Source organism: Strix uralensis, chromosome 5, assembly GCF_047716275.1.
Source record: "Strix uralensis isolate ZFMK-TIS-50842 chromosome 5, bStrUra1, whole genome shotgun sequence".
NCBI lineage: Eukaryota > Metazoa > Chordata > Aves > Strigiformes > Strigidae > Strix > Strix uralensis.
In genome coordinates this window covers 74,979,617-74,995,248 of record NC_133976.1, presented here as the reverse complement: position 1 = coordinate 74,995,248, position 15,632 = coordinate 74,979,617, and the positions used below count along the sequence as shown (strand labels likewise).

The 15,632-nt window shown below is 43.4% G+C and overlaps 1 pseudogene; it reads left to right on the top strand.

The window, feature by feature from the left end:
- Positions 1 to 3,617: 3,617 nt before the first annotated feature.
- On the top strand, positions 3,618 to 13,942 carry LOC141944157 (poly(A) polymerase gamma-like; annotated as a pseudogene).
- Positions 13,943 to 15,632: the final 1,690 nt, after the last annotated feature.

Sequence of the window (15,632 nt, the reverse complement as noted above, 5' to 3'; positions counted from 1 at the left end):
TACCAGCCGAAGTCACAGAATCATCCGGGTTGGAACAGACATTCCCCTCCGCGCACTCTCCTCGGCTCGGGGGGCTTCCCCCGCCTCACCTGCCCGCCCCTTCCCTCCTGCGAGGCGGGGAGCAGCGCGGGCACCCTCCGGCTCGGGCCACGGGAACACCCGCCCGGCACGGGCGCGCCTCAGCCCCTTCCGTGACCGGCCCCGGCCCCGGCCCCGGCCCCGCCGGTCCGGCGAGCGCGGCCTGTTAGTCCCGCTGAGGGGGGGGTGGATCCGCCGCCAACAGCCGCCGCCGGCAGCGGCGGGTCCGCGCCCTGAAGGAGAGGGGCGGGGGGGCGGCGGCGCGTCTGCCCGAGGGGTTTTTCCCGCGCAGCCCCGTGAGGGGCCTGGCGGGGCCCTGGGGGGAACCTGCCTCCCGCCGGGGAAAGCTCCTCTCCAGAAGAACTGCCCGGCCTCTGCCAGGGGCAGGCAGGGAGCGGGCGCGGCTGGAGGCTCTGGGGCTCAGCCCCGGGGGTCGCAGCCCCTGGTTTTGGGGCGGTTCTGGGGGCGGCTCTGGGCTGGGCTCCACGCTGGGGTGTCCCGGCACCCTCACAGCGGCTTGGCTGGCTGCGGGCTGCCGCCGGCTGAGGCTTTATGCTGGGATGAGGGTACGTATCCACCTTAATGTGGCTTTCTCTGAGTGTTCCTGATCAGGTTACTGTGCGGGGGATAATTTTGCAAGCTCACTCAATACCCCAGTTTTTTTCCTGAGAAGTGAGGGTTGACAATTGGAAATGGATGCTGAAAAGACTTCTAAAAGTAGCTGAACTGCTGGGCCGGTTTTGCTGGGGCTGTCTAAGCAAAGTGAAGTTCATCTCCTTTCCCTTTCCCCTTCCAGCCGGTGTATCTTGAACCTGCGGCAGTAAATCAAGGGGTAACACACAAATATTCTTTCCGAGTAACTGCTCTGCCCGTGGGGTGACACTGATGAGCAATCTTTAATTTGTAGGTCAGGCTGCATTTGATTCTGTGCTTGTTTGTCACTGCCCTGGAGTCGTTCAGGGAAGAGCTGGTTACTGAGTGTGCAGTGCTAGTTCGTACTCGTTGACCTTGACCTTTGGGCTTCTGCACATTTTGTCTTGAATAATGCTTTTTCAGTAGCAGTCTAGCTGCCGTCTAGCAGTTCCTGTCTCCTCGGTGAATTCTGTTCCAAGCTCCTTGTTTTCATGATGCCTGGGTCAATCCCAGCGTTTCTGCATCCTGCTGCATTAATTTCTATAGTCATTTGCTTTGGGTGGAAGAGTCAGGATGGTTCCACTGTAAAAATGTGCAGATGGGGTCAGAGTTGGGCTTTGCTAAGGTTTGCACAGAAAATGGGTTATATTGCACTTCCCCTTAGTTCATTTGTATGGTTGAAGCATAATTCTTCATCTAAGATGAAGCAGGAGATTGCTTTGGAATGTTTCTTATGCCAGCAGATCTTTGATCAACAAACCAAGAATCAACAGCTTGTATGGATTTTAAAACCCTTCACAGCTGTATTGGGTCTGTGTGTAGCAGGGGAGGGGCTCCTGTGAGTGACTCTTTATGGGGGGGTGTAGTGATAGGATGAGGGGTAATGGTTTAAACTGAAAAGAGGGCAGATTTAGGTTAGATGTAAGGAAGAAATGCTTCCCTGTGAGGGTGGTGAGGCCCTGGCACAGGTTGCCCAGAGAAGCTGTGTCTGCCCCCTCCCTGGAAGGGTTCAAGGCCAGGCTGGACAGGGCTTTGGGCAACCTGGGCTAGTGGAAGGTGTCCCTGCCCATGGCAGGGGTGTGGCACTGGATGGTCTTTAAGGTCCGTTCCAGCCCAAACCATTCTATGATACTGTGACTAACCCATGTAATATTTGAGGCTGTCTGTCTGTGAAGTAGAAAAAGAGCCAGTTTGAATAATGGCATCGTTAATCCCTTTAGCCTTAGGGTCTGCATGTGCACTCTGACCAGCGTGATGAGTTGTACAGACCTTTTAATGTGTCTCTCCCCCTTTTGCTACTGGTGTTTCTGTAGAGACCCTTGATCCGTTAAGTACAGTGCTTCCCTCCTGTCCTGCTCTTTTCTCTCATGGTTTCAGCTGGTAATGTAAAGTAGGGTTTCTTCTCCATTTTTGCCTTTCTAAAGCAAGGGTTCTGTGGGGTAAAGAAAATGTGAATGCTGCCTTTAATTTAATGTTGTCCTGTCATGTCAGTCCTGTGCTGCTTCTGATGGCAAATAAGTCTAAAGACGCAGGGCAAACGGAGGGTTGGAGGCACAAATTATGCCTTGCTGTAACTGGAGTTCCAGGGGCTCCAAACCCAGGTCCCTGGTGTCCTGCTCAGCCTAACTGGGCAGTGAGCTAGCTAAGCCAGGTTTGAGCACCCTCTGCATACGGAGCTTAACTTGTGCCGCTTTATATGCTGAGAGACGTCTCTTGGATTTAGACCGAACAGATGTATGTAGAGCTAAGCCTCTGAACTCTAAAAATTGAACACTGTGTTAAGTGCATGAGGCTCTCCTAGCAAAATTAGCTGCAGATTGGTTGATATTTTCATTCATACTCTTCCATAAACAAAAACAAGGCGATGCTGAATTTACTGCATCAACTCTTTAACAGACCACTTGGTTATATGTCCTTCCTCTACAATCAACTACAATGCCCTTCCAGAATCGGAAGCACAGCAAATACATTTAACTCAAAGAAGCCAGTGTTAAATGGTCTTATTTAATGTTAGCAGGAAGCTGATGGGAATATCCTTAAATGAAAACTGATACAAAACTGAAATGTGTCCAAAACTTCTGCTGTATGTAGTGTCACCCTTGGTGGATTTCAAACCTTTTCATTTCCTGGTGATCAGTTCTAACTGTCCAGAGCAATGCAAATAAGTTGTATTAAGATGGCAGCAACTTAGATCTTTTCTTACATCCACAGATATTTTTGAAAAAGTAGTTGTGACTTACAAGTTAGATCAAGTTATCTAAAAATCATAAGCAGGACAATTTTTTTCTCATTTATATTAATGCTGGGTAAAAGAACAGACATTGATTTGGAAACCTGTAAACTGAAGGATGTTTTCCAGTAAGGTTGTTTTTGTTTTCTTTTGTGAAGCCTTCAGTATTTTATTTTCTCCCACAGTAATTCTAAGCTGCAGAACAGCCTCAAAGGCATTATGGAGTTATTTCTCTGATTAGCTTGGCTCCTCCTAAGGATATAGACTGCATCCATACTCAGAAGCTAGTTGAAACAATGAGGCCATCTGGGATATTGAAAGACGGGGAAGAACTGAATCACAGGTATAAGAAGACTGTCAAATTTGTTAACCTCTTGGGTTTTTAGGGCAAACTTAACATGAGTTTTCTTTACAGGCTGGTTGTTCTTGGTAATCTGAATCACTTAGTCAACAAATGGATTTCAGAACTTGGTGAGAGCAAGGGAACGATTTTTTATATGTTCTAATCAAAACAGCTGAAGCCTTTTTATTTCTTTCAGAGGCCATACTACTAGGATTTATGTTGAAGTTCAACCTTTAACTTTTCTTCTTGAGTAGAGCTGTAGTAACTGCGATTGAAATAAGGTATAAAAGATACTTCAGATCAAGATCTTGAAGTCTTTGGGGCACTGAATAAATGGGTGAAGTGGCTCTATCAGTTGACTTGCTGCAGTTAACAAAGGTGAGTTAGATGGTCAATGGCACTAATGGTGCCCCAAACAGCCTACAGCTCCCAATCTAGTTTGAAATGGTTACACTAGACTTGCCCTTTGTATAGCTCTTAGATTGTGTTAATTTACATGTGTCTGCTGTGGGGAAGACTAATAATGGGTCTTAATTTCTGTAAATTAATGAAAGGACTGCTACTGTTACTTTTTTTTTTGAGTTGCAAGCACTCACTTCAGAAAAACAGTAGCAGTCTATTAGACTAACGACTCAGTAGGGAGTGAGAAGACATTGTTTATGGAGGGTGTTGTAGTCTTTCTAAAAAACTCTGCTGCCTGAACTTGCACATAGATCAATGTGTATCTTCTAAAGTAAACTCTTCTACCCACAGAATCTTCCCCCTTCAGCAGTAGCAAATGTTGGTGGCAAAATATTTACATTTGGATCTTACTGGCTCAGAGTACACACTAAAGGTAGAATTTTCATTGTCTGGTGATAGTTCTGATGTTTGAAAGTGACTTCCAACAATAACAGAAGAAATGGAGTCTCTTTGCAGGTGCTGACAGAGATGCTGTTTCTGTTGCTCCTAGACATGTAGAAAGATCTTTTCAGTCATTCTTTGAAAAACCAAAATGTCAGGAGACAATAAAAAACCCTAAGAGCGATTGAGCTCTCTCCTTGATAATTGTGCAACTTCTACAAAAAGAATATTCATGGTAAGACTCATATTGGTAGTGGATGTCTTACAAGCCAAAATTTAAAAAGCAATTGTTTCTGAGCACCTTCTAAAATACTGTTTCCTGCAGCATGAGAAGTCAAGCTTTTGGTTCCTTTCCCAGTGACTGTACATCACATCAGAATCTTTGTGGTACACTTCTCCCCTGCCCGTGGTTTGAGAATGAGTCAGCTGTATCAGAAAGCAAGGTTGTCCCTAGGAGCCTTGCTTTAATCTTAGGTCTAGTGAGGGGCTTGGAAATAAGGTAATGGCATGCAGGAAAGGAAGGGGCAGCCTGGAAACTAAGGCAGTTGAAGGTGATGTGGAAAGGCTCTGTCAGCGCCTTTGCCGTGCTGTCCCTCTGGATGTACTTTAGAACCTCTAGTTCATTCTCCCCTGGTCATGTTCCTCTCTGCCCACTCAGCCTGAGACGTTGCGGAAGGGACGCACGCTGTCAGCTTTACATAGAGTTAATAGGGGCTGCGCTGTGAACGTATAAAACTGCTTTGTAAAATCACCCTCGGGTGATGTATTGCACACCTTGTGTGTGAAACTGAGCTCCTGAGAAGTGTTTCTCTTAGCCTGGTCTTCCTCGTGCAGACATTTTGAAAGACTTCATGTGCACAGCGAATGAGCCTTTGCTGGAATGACTGTCACCTGAGAACAGACTCTCAGTGGGCTGTGCACAGTTCTAACAGGAGGTCTACAACACTGAAAACTGTCCCATAAGGTATCCGACAGCCCCTCAGGCATTGTAGAAAATCAAAATAAGGAAGGCTAGTGCGCACTGTCCGATGTGGACAGAACTTTTTAGATTTCTCTGGATGTTAACCAGTAGAAGGAGAGCTACAGAAATCTCTTCCTTTTCTTCCTCACTGCCAAGGTAAGTGCCTTACCAGCACTGACACTGATGGCTCATTGTGCACTGTTGGTTCATTACAACACAGGATCAGCCTCTCAATCTCTTGGCTAAGTAACTTTTTAAAGCCAGTATTAGTACCATATTAGTGCCATACTGCTTGCAGCTTACTAACAATTTTTTTGGTTCGGAAACAACTCAGTCTGTATACTAAGTAGTTCAGCAGTGTAAATTCTGTAGTTTATCACAGTTTAGGAAGAACATGAAAGTAACAAAAAATATTTTCTTACAGAGTCATCCGCTCCTTTACAGGCAGTTGAAGATGGTTATGTACCAGTTGTCAAGTTTGAGTTTGATGGCGTTGAGGTAAGCGTTTTGCTTTTTTTCTTTAAGTGAGAAATATTTTTTTCTTCCTTTGGAATAGGATAACTTCTCCAGGGACCTGTGACCATGCTATTTTACAAGGTTATTGGTACCTTAGAGTGTACTTAGGAAACTGTAATTAAACAGCCTGACCACAGCATATCCCAGGAGAAGACGCTGCAGTAAAATGGGAGCTGATAGGAAAATAAGCCCCCAGGAAGCCTGGCAGGCCTGGGAACGTCAGGGCCGCCTCTTTCTAAACCTGTGCTGTAGAGCAGGGTAGTGTGCTTGAACAGCACTTATCTCACAAGGACTGTGCAGAGTGGGAGTAGAGGCAGTGTCCTTGCTAACTCCTCCCAGCTCTGACAAGCTGGCTTTCTACAGAGGGATGGGTATGGTGTAGTCACTGTGTGAATCACATCAGCAGACTAAATGCTTTGTTGCAAATCAAAAATGAAGTGGTCATGAGACAAGCAATCTGGAAAATGACAAGTAGAAGTACTCATGTGACTCCTGCCTGGGTTTGTCAGCTGCAGGAATCCTTGTATCTTGACTGCCTCTTACACAGTGAATGGAGACCTGCGTGCTGTAGTACCTAAGCAAGTTACTGCTTGGTGTCACTCGCATGAAGACACTTGTTCCGTGACCACCTTCTGGCCTTTGCCTGGTGCAGACATTCACAGAATAACTTTCTTGCCTCAGACTGTGCTATGAACCAGATGCTTCAGGATCAAGAGGGCTTACTGCATAGAGAAAATGCTCTCTCCTTTGCTGAAGTACAGCTGAGGTGGTTGAACTTACATCTTAATTCTATGATTAATTTTAAATTCCCTTTTAATGGAAATTCTAAGTTTAGAGTAATCTTTTTCAACCTAAAAACCCCTTCCTTTCCATAGCTTAAAAAGAGGGGGGGATATAATGAAGGTTTTGTAAATAAAATATGGAACTTCTAGCAATTTTCTTGAGTTTTTTGGCAAATAAATCTCTTGGGAGATGTATCTGTAGTCACACAGTTCTAAATACAGATGTTAACCACTCTTTTTTAGACTTGACTAACTGTCCCCTACTAGTGTGCCGTTTGCAAACAGTGCAGCTGACACTTTTTTTCCTCTTTAAGATGGATCTGGTGTTTACAAGACTGTCTGTGCAAACTGTTTCTGATAATCTTGGTCTCAGAGATGACTGGCATCTGAGAAGCCTGGATACAAGATGTATACAGAGCTTAAATGGTGAGCATATTTACACATCTTTAAAAAGAAAGTGTTACTGAAATTGGTATAGAATGCACATTAGACAACTCCAGGTTCTGTACAAGGTGCATAAACTGATCTCCTGTGTACTTGAGATCTGAGGAGGTGGCGAGTGGGCTTAAATTTAGATGTTTCAAGGAGTTGTGTGTTTAGATAGACCTGTATTTCATGTTTCTTGGATCAGGGTGTGTGCACTGTTCCAGTTTGCCACAGAGACTGCTTCAGATGAATAGGCAGAGCACTTGGTAGAGAAGAATGTGTGGTAGTTCATAAAAAAAAAATAAAGATATTTAAAATACCCGAAGCCTAACTTGCTCGCTGTTTAGCAGGGACTGGTTGAATTGTTCCTGGCTGTCGAAAGAAACCTGGCTTTCAGAATCCTTTAGAAAGGCCATATTAAAAATGGTTGGCGATAGTCTATAAACTGTGACAAAGCTGTTGAGGGCACCAGTTACCTGAAGGGATACTGAATGTTGTGTGTAATCTGTAATTTTTAACGTACTACAAAGCAAGTAATCCACACTTGTTTTCATAGATTTGAACGACAAATTGTAAGCTATTGATCCAGCATAGCATAAAACAGACCTGTACCTGTTACTAGGAACTTCTGTACTTCAACTTTTTTCTTAGAGTTACCAATGAAATGCTACATCTGGTGCCAAATGAAAAGAACTTCCGGCTCATGCTCTGTGCAGTTAAACTGTGGGCAAAACGTAAGATGATGGTTCATAATCTTTAAGCTTTTCAGAGGCACCTCATGCTGAAATAATAAGACCATTAGAAGTACTTCAGCTTTGGATAGCCGTTTAAATGACAGTTTTCAAACAAAAACCTGTTTTTTTAGTTTAGATTCAAGGTCTGTCTATGGGGTAGAGTGGGGAGAAGAGGGGAGTGCCTACAAGACAAGGTGCTTTACTGCTTTTCAGGAACCTGACTACAGATGATAAAAAAGCCAAGTTAAGTATAAAAGCTTGATCTGTAAGGAATAAGAAAGTATTGTTTGTGCATGTGGCTAGAGCAAGTGCTAGAAGAATGGCAGAATTTTTTTCTTAAGGGAGGTTGGAGTGAAGCAGTAGCTGTAGCAGTGTAGGCAAATTTCAGAGTAGCAGTATTTTGGGAAGTGGTGTGGTAATGGTTCTTTCTCTCATCACTGTTAAGGACCAACAATTTTGGCCTCATTGCACTGCAATAACAACTGACTTTGAGGCTGAAGTGTACTGAGTATTCTATAGATTGGGAAGTTGATGCTGCAAATTTGAAGGAATATCCTTGGGTATGGAAAGACTGCAGGCTAACTCCAGTGTATCTGCTCTAGGACATGGCATTTACTGCAACCTGCTGGGATTTCTTGGTGGGGTTTCCTGGACAATGCTGGTAGCAAGAACATGTCCACTCTAGTCAAAAGCTTTGGCTTCTGCTCTTGTGAACAAGTTCTTCTTCTTTTTTTTCAAAATGGTAAGAGCTATTGTTTATTTTAATTTGCAGAAAGAAGTAACACTTCTAGAGGTAGTTCTTCATATAAGATTTATGTTGGCAACATTCAGTCCTAAGCTGAATTACATGGCACGAGTTTTACATGGACAGTTACTGGTTTTTCTTATCTAGGGAACGGCCAAATCCTGTATTGCTGACACAACCCAAAGACAGCAATCTTAATTTACCACTATAGGACCCTAGGGTGTGTAAACATTGAATTCAGAAGCCTTTAAAGGTTTTTCTAACCTAAGCTGATGCTAAGCACAGTTGTTTTACCATCCCAGGTGAACCCCTCAGACCAGTACCATGTAATGGGGATCCTCGCCCCATGCTTTCCACAGCAGAACTCTACACACAAGGGATCTGCATCAATGCCAGCGGTAATGGGAGAGGAGTTCAAATATGGTAAAGTCCTTCCTGTGCTTGTTAACTGGTTAAAAAGTATAATTCTTGCTATATGAAACCACGTTATCTGAGTTGATACCTAAGCACAACTCACAAGTGAAACGATCCTGTCAGCATAGTGCTTTTTGCCATCAAAATACTTGATCAGCAACAGTTCAGTGCTTCAAACAAGAAGACATCAGAGCAATTAAAAAGTGAAAAGGGAACATGCATCTTAAAAGGCAATGCCTGCAGAGGCAGTTAATTTGGAGGAAGGAGAGATTGGAAGAGATCTCCATGCCCCTCAAAAGCTTACTGAACTCCCTAGTAAGCAGTCAGGGGTTGGCTGGTTGCTTTCTCCTTTCTTTCTTTCCCTTGGAAGGGAACCCAAATCTTCTAAGTTTGCAGCTTAAAAGTTACTCAGGGCCAGGCAGCACACATTTTTTCTGGTGCCCATACTCTTTAGTCTTAGTAACTGTTCTCCCTAAGTGGTATTTCCCTTTCTGCATTTACAGGAGTCACCCCACTCTTCTCCCACTTGCTTTTCTGGCCCAAGCAAATCACGCACTCCTGATGTCAGCATGCATGTCCATCTCCCATGTCCCAGCAATCCCCGCAGCTTTCCTCACCGGTTCTTCCAGGGACAGTTCATCTTTCCAGTACGTGAAGGACCAGCAGGGCCACCACGTCAGACGAGCTGTGCTCTCGTCAGTGGCATTAACTCTCCTCTGCAGTTCCTGAAAACACTGTGCCTGACACACGGCAGTGCAGCGCTGTCTTATGCCCCCATCACGCTGTTGTCTCTTGTGCTTCCCTTGAGCTCCCTGTAGGTCTTCTTCCCCCTCCTCAGTTTTGGCCAGCCAAAGAACATCCAACTTATGACTCTCAAATTCTTCCCACTCTTCTAAATATCTTCATGGGGGTCTCAGCCTTCTGCCCTTCAAATCAGTAGCTTATCATAAGAGGAGAAGGATAGCACTGTTTTTCTCCAAGTAAGCGAAAACTTAAACTGTTTAGTTTAAATATAAAAATTAGGAGGAAGGGAAAAAATGACAGCTAAATGGAAAGTGCAAGTTTAATTTGGTGCTGCAACAGCTCAAATACTTCTGCTGCAGCTGTAGCAGAGGGCTGACACTTAGATGTCTGATCAGGATAAAAGCAAAAGTCCTTCCACTAAGGTTTCAAATTACAAAGTAACTTCATCTAAGGGAAGACAAAATGTATATATGTAAATATTGCCACATGTTTATAGTGCCTTCTCAGCACAATGTTTCTCTTATGGCACCAAGAACTTACTGGTATGAAAAGTTAAGAATTTTAGGTGCCCCCCTCCCCAGGGTCATTCAGTGTTCCCAAGTGTCCTGGGACCCCTCTATGGGGACAGGGGATGAAGGGGTGCCTCAGTGTCCCTGGGGGTCACCCAGTGTCCCCCTGTGTTCCCTGCCAGTGACCCCCAGCTGGAGACTTGTCACCCATGTCACCCCAAGGGTCCTGGGGTCCCCATCATGGTGGCAGCAACAGTGCCCGTGTCCCCACACTGTCCCATGTCCCCACATCCCCACAGCCCTGATGGTCCCCACAATCAGTAACTGTGGATTGAGTGGGGACCTCACAGAGCCATTCTTTTGTAGCTGCTGTTCTGACAACTACCTTCCAATCTGTTTGTTAGACATGGAGCTGGGCGCAGAAGACTACGTGGTTGATGTGCAATGTATAGTGCTTGCAAAAGCCCGGTAGCCACTTCCTGGCCATCACTGGCAGTAAAACAAGTGTTGTGCTAGAAGAGAGTAGGAATCAACAATGGTGTTGGCTCCAGCTTTGTTGAACGTTTCTGTTGGAGCTCTGCTTGGACGACTGTGAAAAGTAGCCCTGTTGAGCATGATGTCGCTGCTCAATCTGCAGATGTGGAGTTGTGGCGAGGCAGAGTGACACTGCTTCGCAGCTCCTGGTAGTTGCCAAGGCTCTGCAGGGAACAGGTTCCTGCTGGGAGATGCCAGTTTTGTCTGAGAGCTGTTGGACTAAGCTGGCAGCTGTTAAATTCAAAGCGAGCAAACAGAAATTTCCAGGGACTTCAGGAATAACTCTCCAGCTGTAGTCCTTTCCTATTTAGTCCTTTCCTATTTAAAAACAAAAAAGTTAACTTTTAAGTCTACATTGTTTGACTTCACCTTTACTAAGATTTCATCACCAAAATGAACTCAATTAATTGAGGTGAAGGAAAAATCAATATATGAAAGCCAACAGGTGTCGGGTCCCTTCACAGAACTAACTCCGCAGTGTACTCCGCTGTTTGTAAACCCTCTTCCACAAATTCTCTGCCTCGGTGACCAAGCTAGTGGGATACTTCAAGTCCCACATACAAATATGTGCAGTAATAAGCGTCCTATGCAAATGAAGCCTTTACTTCACCAGGTTATTATCACTCTTCAGTTTTCAGTTGATCCATTTAAATGTGTACTGATTGACTTTTAAGGGGAATTCATTTTTCTATCAGTCTGTTATTAGATGGCTGGAGGTCTCTTCCCTGTGCACTTCACAAGCAGATTGAAAACAAACATATCTCTCTCTATCTATATATATCTGCATGCAAGGACAGTCTCTTCAGAAGGCAGATGTCAATGCTTCTCTTCTAATGGTCAATGAATTTCATAAAATATGAAAAGAGGACCCATTTCTCTTTTTGCATCATACACCTGTTGTGCATGTTCCATCTGACCTCTGCAGGCTTGCAGAATTGGCGAATAAGTGCACTGGTTGCTGTCCTCATATACACAGCCTCCCTCGAGGAGAGGTGCTGCCACCTGCAATCCTCTGCAGACCTACCACAACCCTGTGCCTCTGAAATCTCAGTCCAGTGGTTTGTGATCTGGACCAGAAAGAACACTCTGTATGACTCCGTCCAGCAGGTGGAAACAGCTGCTTTGGCTTCCAGAGCTGCCGCTGGCATCTCCCAGTTGCTTGTCTGGGCCTCAGTGCTGTTTGAGCTCCTCTGACATAAAAAAATCCCAGCTCAGGCCTTTCTTGACAGGTAGTTGTGTAATGGTGAGATTCTCCATTTGAGCAGAGCTCTAGACGTTGGTTTCAGGGTATGACTTCTGTGAAAGCTTTAGGTTTTGTCATTAGTAGTACTTTCAAAGCATCTTTGGCTTTCAGGCCATCATTCTGATTCGGCCTCCAAAGGTAAGGGCTTTTAATAGTTAAAACTGTAGACAGATTAGAGGAAATGCCTGCTGATAGTGCTTTAAAACGTTTAGTCATATCCAGCTTGTGTAAGTACAATATAAAAACCATTCTCATAGAGACATCTTTACATTGAGGCTTACTCAGTCAAAGACTGGACATTAGGAAAAAAGTTTTCACAGAAAGAGTGGTCAGACAGTGGAATAGGCTGCCCAGGGAGGTGGTGGAGTCACCATCCCTGGATGTGTTTAAGGGTCGTTTAGATGAGATGTTGGGGGATATGGTGTAGGGGAGAACTTTGTAGAGTAGGGCTGATGGTTGGACTTGATGATCCCAAGGGTCTTTTCCAACCTGAGTGATTCTATGATTCTATTAAAGTGTCTCAGGTAGCTCCTCCTCTTCAAAAGACTAATAGGGTGTAAGCCAAGGCAAAGCATGGAGACCTTCAGGCACACACTGCTTTCAAAAGGCTTTTCAAAAGTCTTCATAATTAATTTCATTTGAGTCTCTCTGCTCTGCAAAAAGCGAATTGAAAGAATTCACGTCCCTTTGGCTTATTCAAACTAGATGATTAGCTTAAGAGAGGAGACACCACTTTACTTGGAGCCAGTTCTCTCCTACTTGTGAAAGCAAGCTCAAAAAAACCCTCAGGTTTCTGTGATCCAGTTCTAGCACTGCCAGTTCCAGCAGCTGACAAGCGTGGCTGTCCATGGATGAAGCTCCAAGAAACAGAGAGCTGGCGGCTCTCTTCTGTGTTGTGTCAGTCCCCAGCACTCGCAGCACAGGGGAATAATTTTTAGTGAACAGCTCTGAAAGCAACTGCGCAGAGTTTTCATGCTTTAGCCGAGTGCCTGCTTTGTTGCAAGGCAAGCTGGTCAGACTTTAGAATCTGGTTTCTGCAGGTCAGACTTTGCTGTGGTTTGTTTCTCTCCAAAGATCTCTTGGGTGTGCAGCCTAACAGAAGCAAAAGCAACCTAAGCTAGGTCAGGAAAGAACCTCATGCATGAGCAGACTCTCCTTTAGTGACCTTTGAGACCATTTTGCTGCTGGCATCCAAAGTGTTTGAAAAGAATGGAAAAGGTTTTGCTGCTGGTGTTTGATTCTCAAACCTGGAGACTTCTTGAAAGGTACTGTTAGTGTGTTGAGACGACAGAAGTGCGATGTTGCATATAAAATTTTGCTTTTATGTCTGTGAAGGGGTTCTCTCAAGTGCTATGTAATTACATATTAATATACATTCTTACGAACTGACTAATGTTTTCTTCTGTATTGGTGGTGTTCTCAGAATACACAGATGATAATGCCCTGATTCCTAAGAACTCCTCCGTAATTGTTAGAAGAGTCCCTGTTAGAGGAGTTAAAGCTGCCAGCAAAACACGAGTTGTGTAAGTACCCATAAAGCACTGTAGTCTGTGAGGGGTTGCAGTGTGTTAGCTTTTTGTATGGAGATTAGTTTACAGAGGCATTCGGGTTGTATCTTTCTTCTTTTTATTGCTTCTATAGTAAAGAGAGATACGCATGTTCCCCTCTCAGAAGAGTCTGATTGTCAGTGTTTGACTGTGTCTTGCATTTGGGGGAGGCAGGATGGGATATGGCAGGTATTCTTAAGCCTCAAATCTGGCTTTTTTGCATACTGGCTACAGAGGAAAGACCAAGGGTTGCTATTTTGATGGTTGGTTATTTAAGAGCACAAAGCTGTAGCACAGACTTCATTGTTTTGATACTTACACAGCAGAGACAAAATATCTGAGGACTTCCTCTTGCACTGTTGTGTCCTATAGCTGTAAGTCTTACAGTAATTGCTGACAAACTAGAAATGGGATTTGGTTTGGGTTTTTTTTTTTTTTTAGTTGCATTGAATGTGCCAAGAGAGAACAGTTTATGTATACAAATAGATTTCCACATTCACTAGACTATCAGAATATAATGTCTTGATGTTTAGGTTTTATAATTTGTTTTCACTGCTTTTGGTTGGGTACAAGTGCTTTGTTCTAAGTTCTCATCACCTTTATTTCTTCTTCTAGAACTTGAACCAAGCCAGCAAGTGGAACATCAAAAGCAGTATGTAAAAACACAATCTCACAGTTTTTTTCTACACGTTGCACGTAATTCTAAACAACGTAGCCTCATATTAATCTCCCAAACATTAACTTAATCTGTTTTGCAGTAAGACATAGTATATGTGGTAGAGACAATGTATTTGATTCACAGCACAGTGAAAACAGAGTAATGCCATCATTTGCACAGTTCTGATGTGAATATTGGTATTTGTGCCTAGTGATGCATTGTGTTTCATATTGAATATGCTAGAATATTTCCTGAATGCCTTTGTGTTGTACAGATAATGGATCACAGAATTGTCTAGGTTGGAAAAGACCTTGAAGATCATCCAGTCCAACCATTAACCTAACAATGAACATTCCCAACTACACCATATCCCTCAGCGCTATGTCGACTCTACTCTTAAACACCTCCAGGGATGGGGACTCCACCACCTCCCTGGGCAGCCCATTCCAACATCCAACAAACCGTTCTGTAAAGAAATGCTTCTTAATATCTAGTCTAAACCTTCCCTGGCACAACTTGAGGCCGTTCCCTCTTGTCCTATCGCTTATTACTTGGTTAAAGAGGCTCATCCCCAGCTCTCTGCAACCTCCTTTCAGGTAGCTGTAGAGGGTGATGAGGTCTCCCCTCAGCCTCCTCTTCTCCAGACTAAACAACCCCAGTTCCCTCAGCCGCTCCTTGTACGACCTGTGCTCCAGACCCTGCACCAGCTTCATTGCCCTAATCAATTCTTCTGTCCCCAATAGAATACAATCCAGAAAGAGTCAGAAATAAAACTTTAATTTTAAAGCAATGGCAATCCTAGGAAAGTTATCTCAGAGCTTTTTATTCCCAGGTTTTTGTCTTCACTTTCAAAAACTGATAGATTCTAACATTAGAGATATATATTACATGGACACTAACTAATAGTAGTATTAATATTTAATTAGTATTCATACTCTCTTAAAAAAAAAGTTTTATACATACAGTAAAAATACAGGATTTAGGAAAAATATGACTACCCTCTCTTTTCCAGAAAAAAGTGCACCCTCACGGTTACTCTTGCAAAAAAATCCTCTCAGACATGAGAGATAGGTGAAGCCTGTTTTCTACAGTCAATTGCTATAGAAATAAATCTACTAAAATAAAAAATGGCTATCAGGGAGATCAGATAAAATACCCACTCCAGAATCTTGTGAATCTAAAACTACTTTTCTTAAAAGAACTTGTGCAAACTCTTTCACGTTGCAACAAGTAGAAAAAGGTCAATTTTATTCACTTCAGAAATAGAAAGGTTCAATTTCTCATTTTAATGTAACCTATTTTTTCTGTCCTTCTTGTCTACTTCTCAAATTAATTTCAGAAAACTAAAAGACTATTTATTCAACCTGGCATTGTCTGGTGCAGTAGATAAGAGGGGAAAAATGTGAGGTATTCTAGGTTACTATGCAAGCACTTACAATGAAAGGGGACTATTACAGGTTTATCACTCAAATATAATGATAAAATGCAGTTGTGAAGAGAAGAACTTTATTAAAGTTTTGGCAGAGAAAGTTCATCAGAAAATGAACACATGTAATGAAACTCAGTTACTAATGATGTGTGCATATCAATCTATAAAAATGGATGTATATACAGATACATATAGGACAAAATATACACATCTATACAGTTATATTTGAAGACATGTAGGATCGTTTCTAGATCATGTAGGTT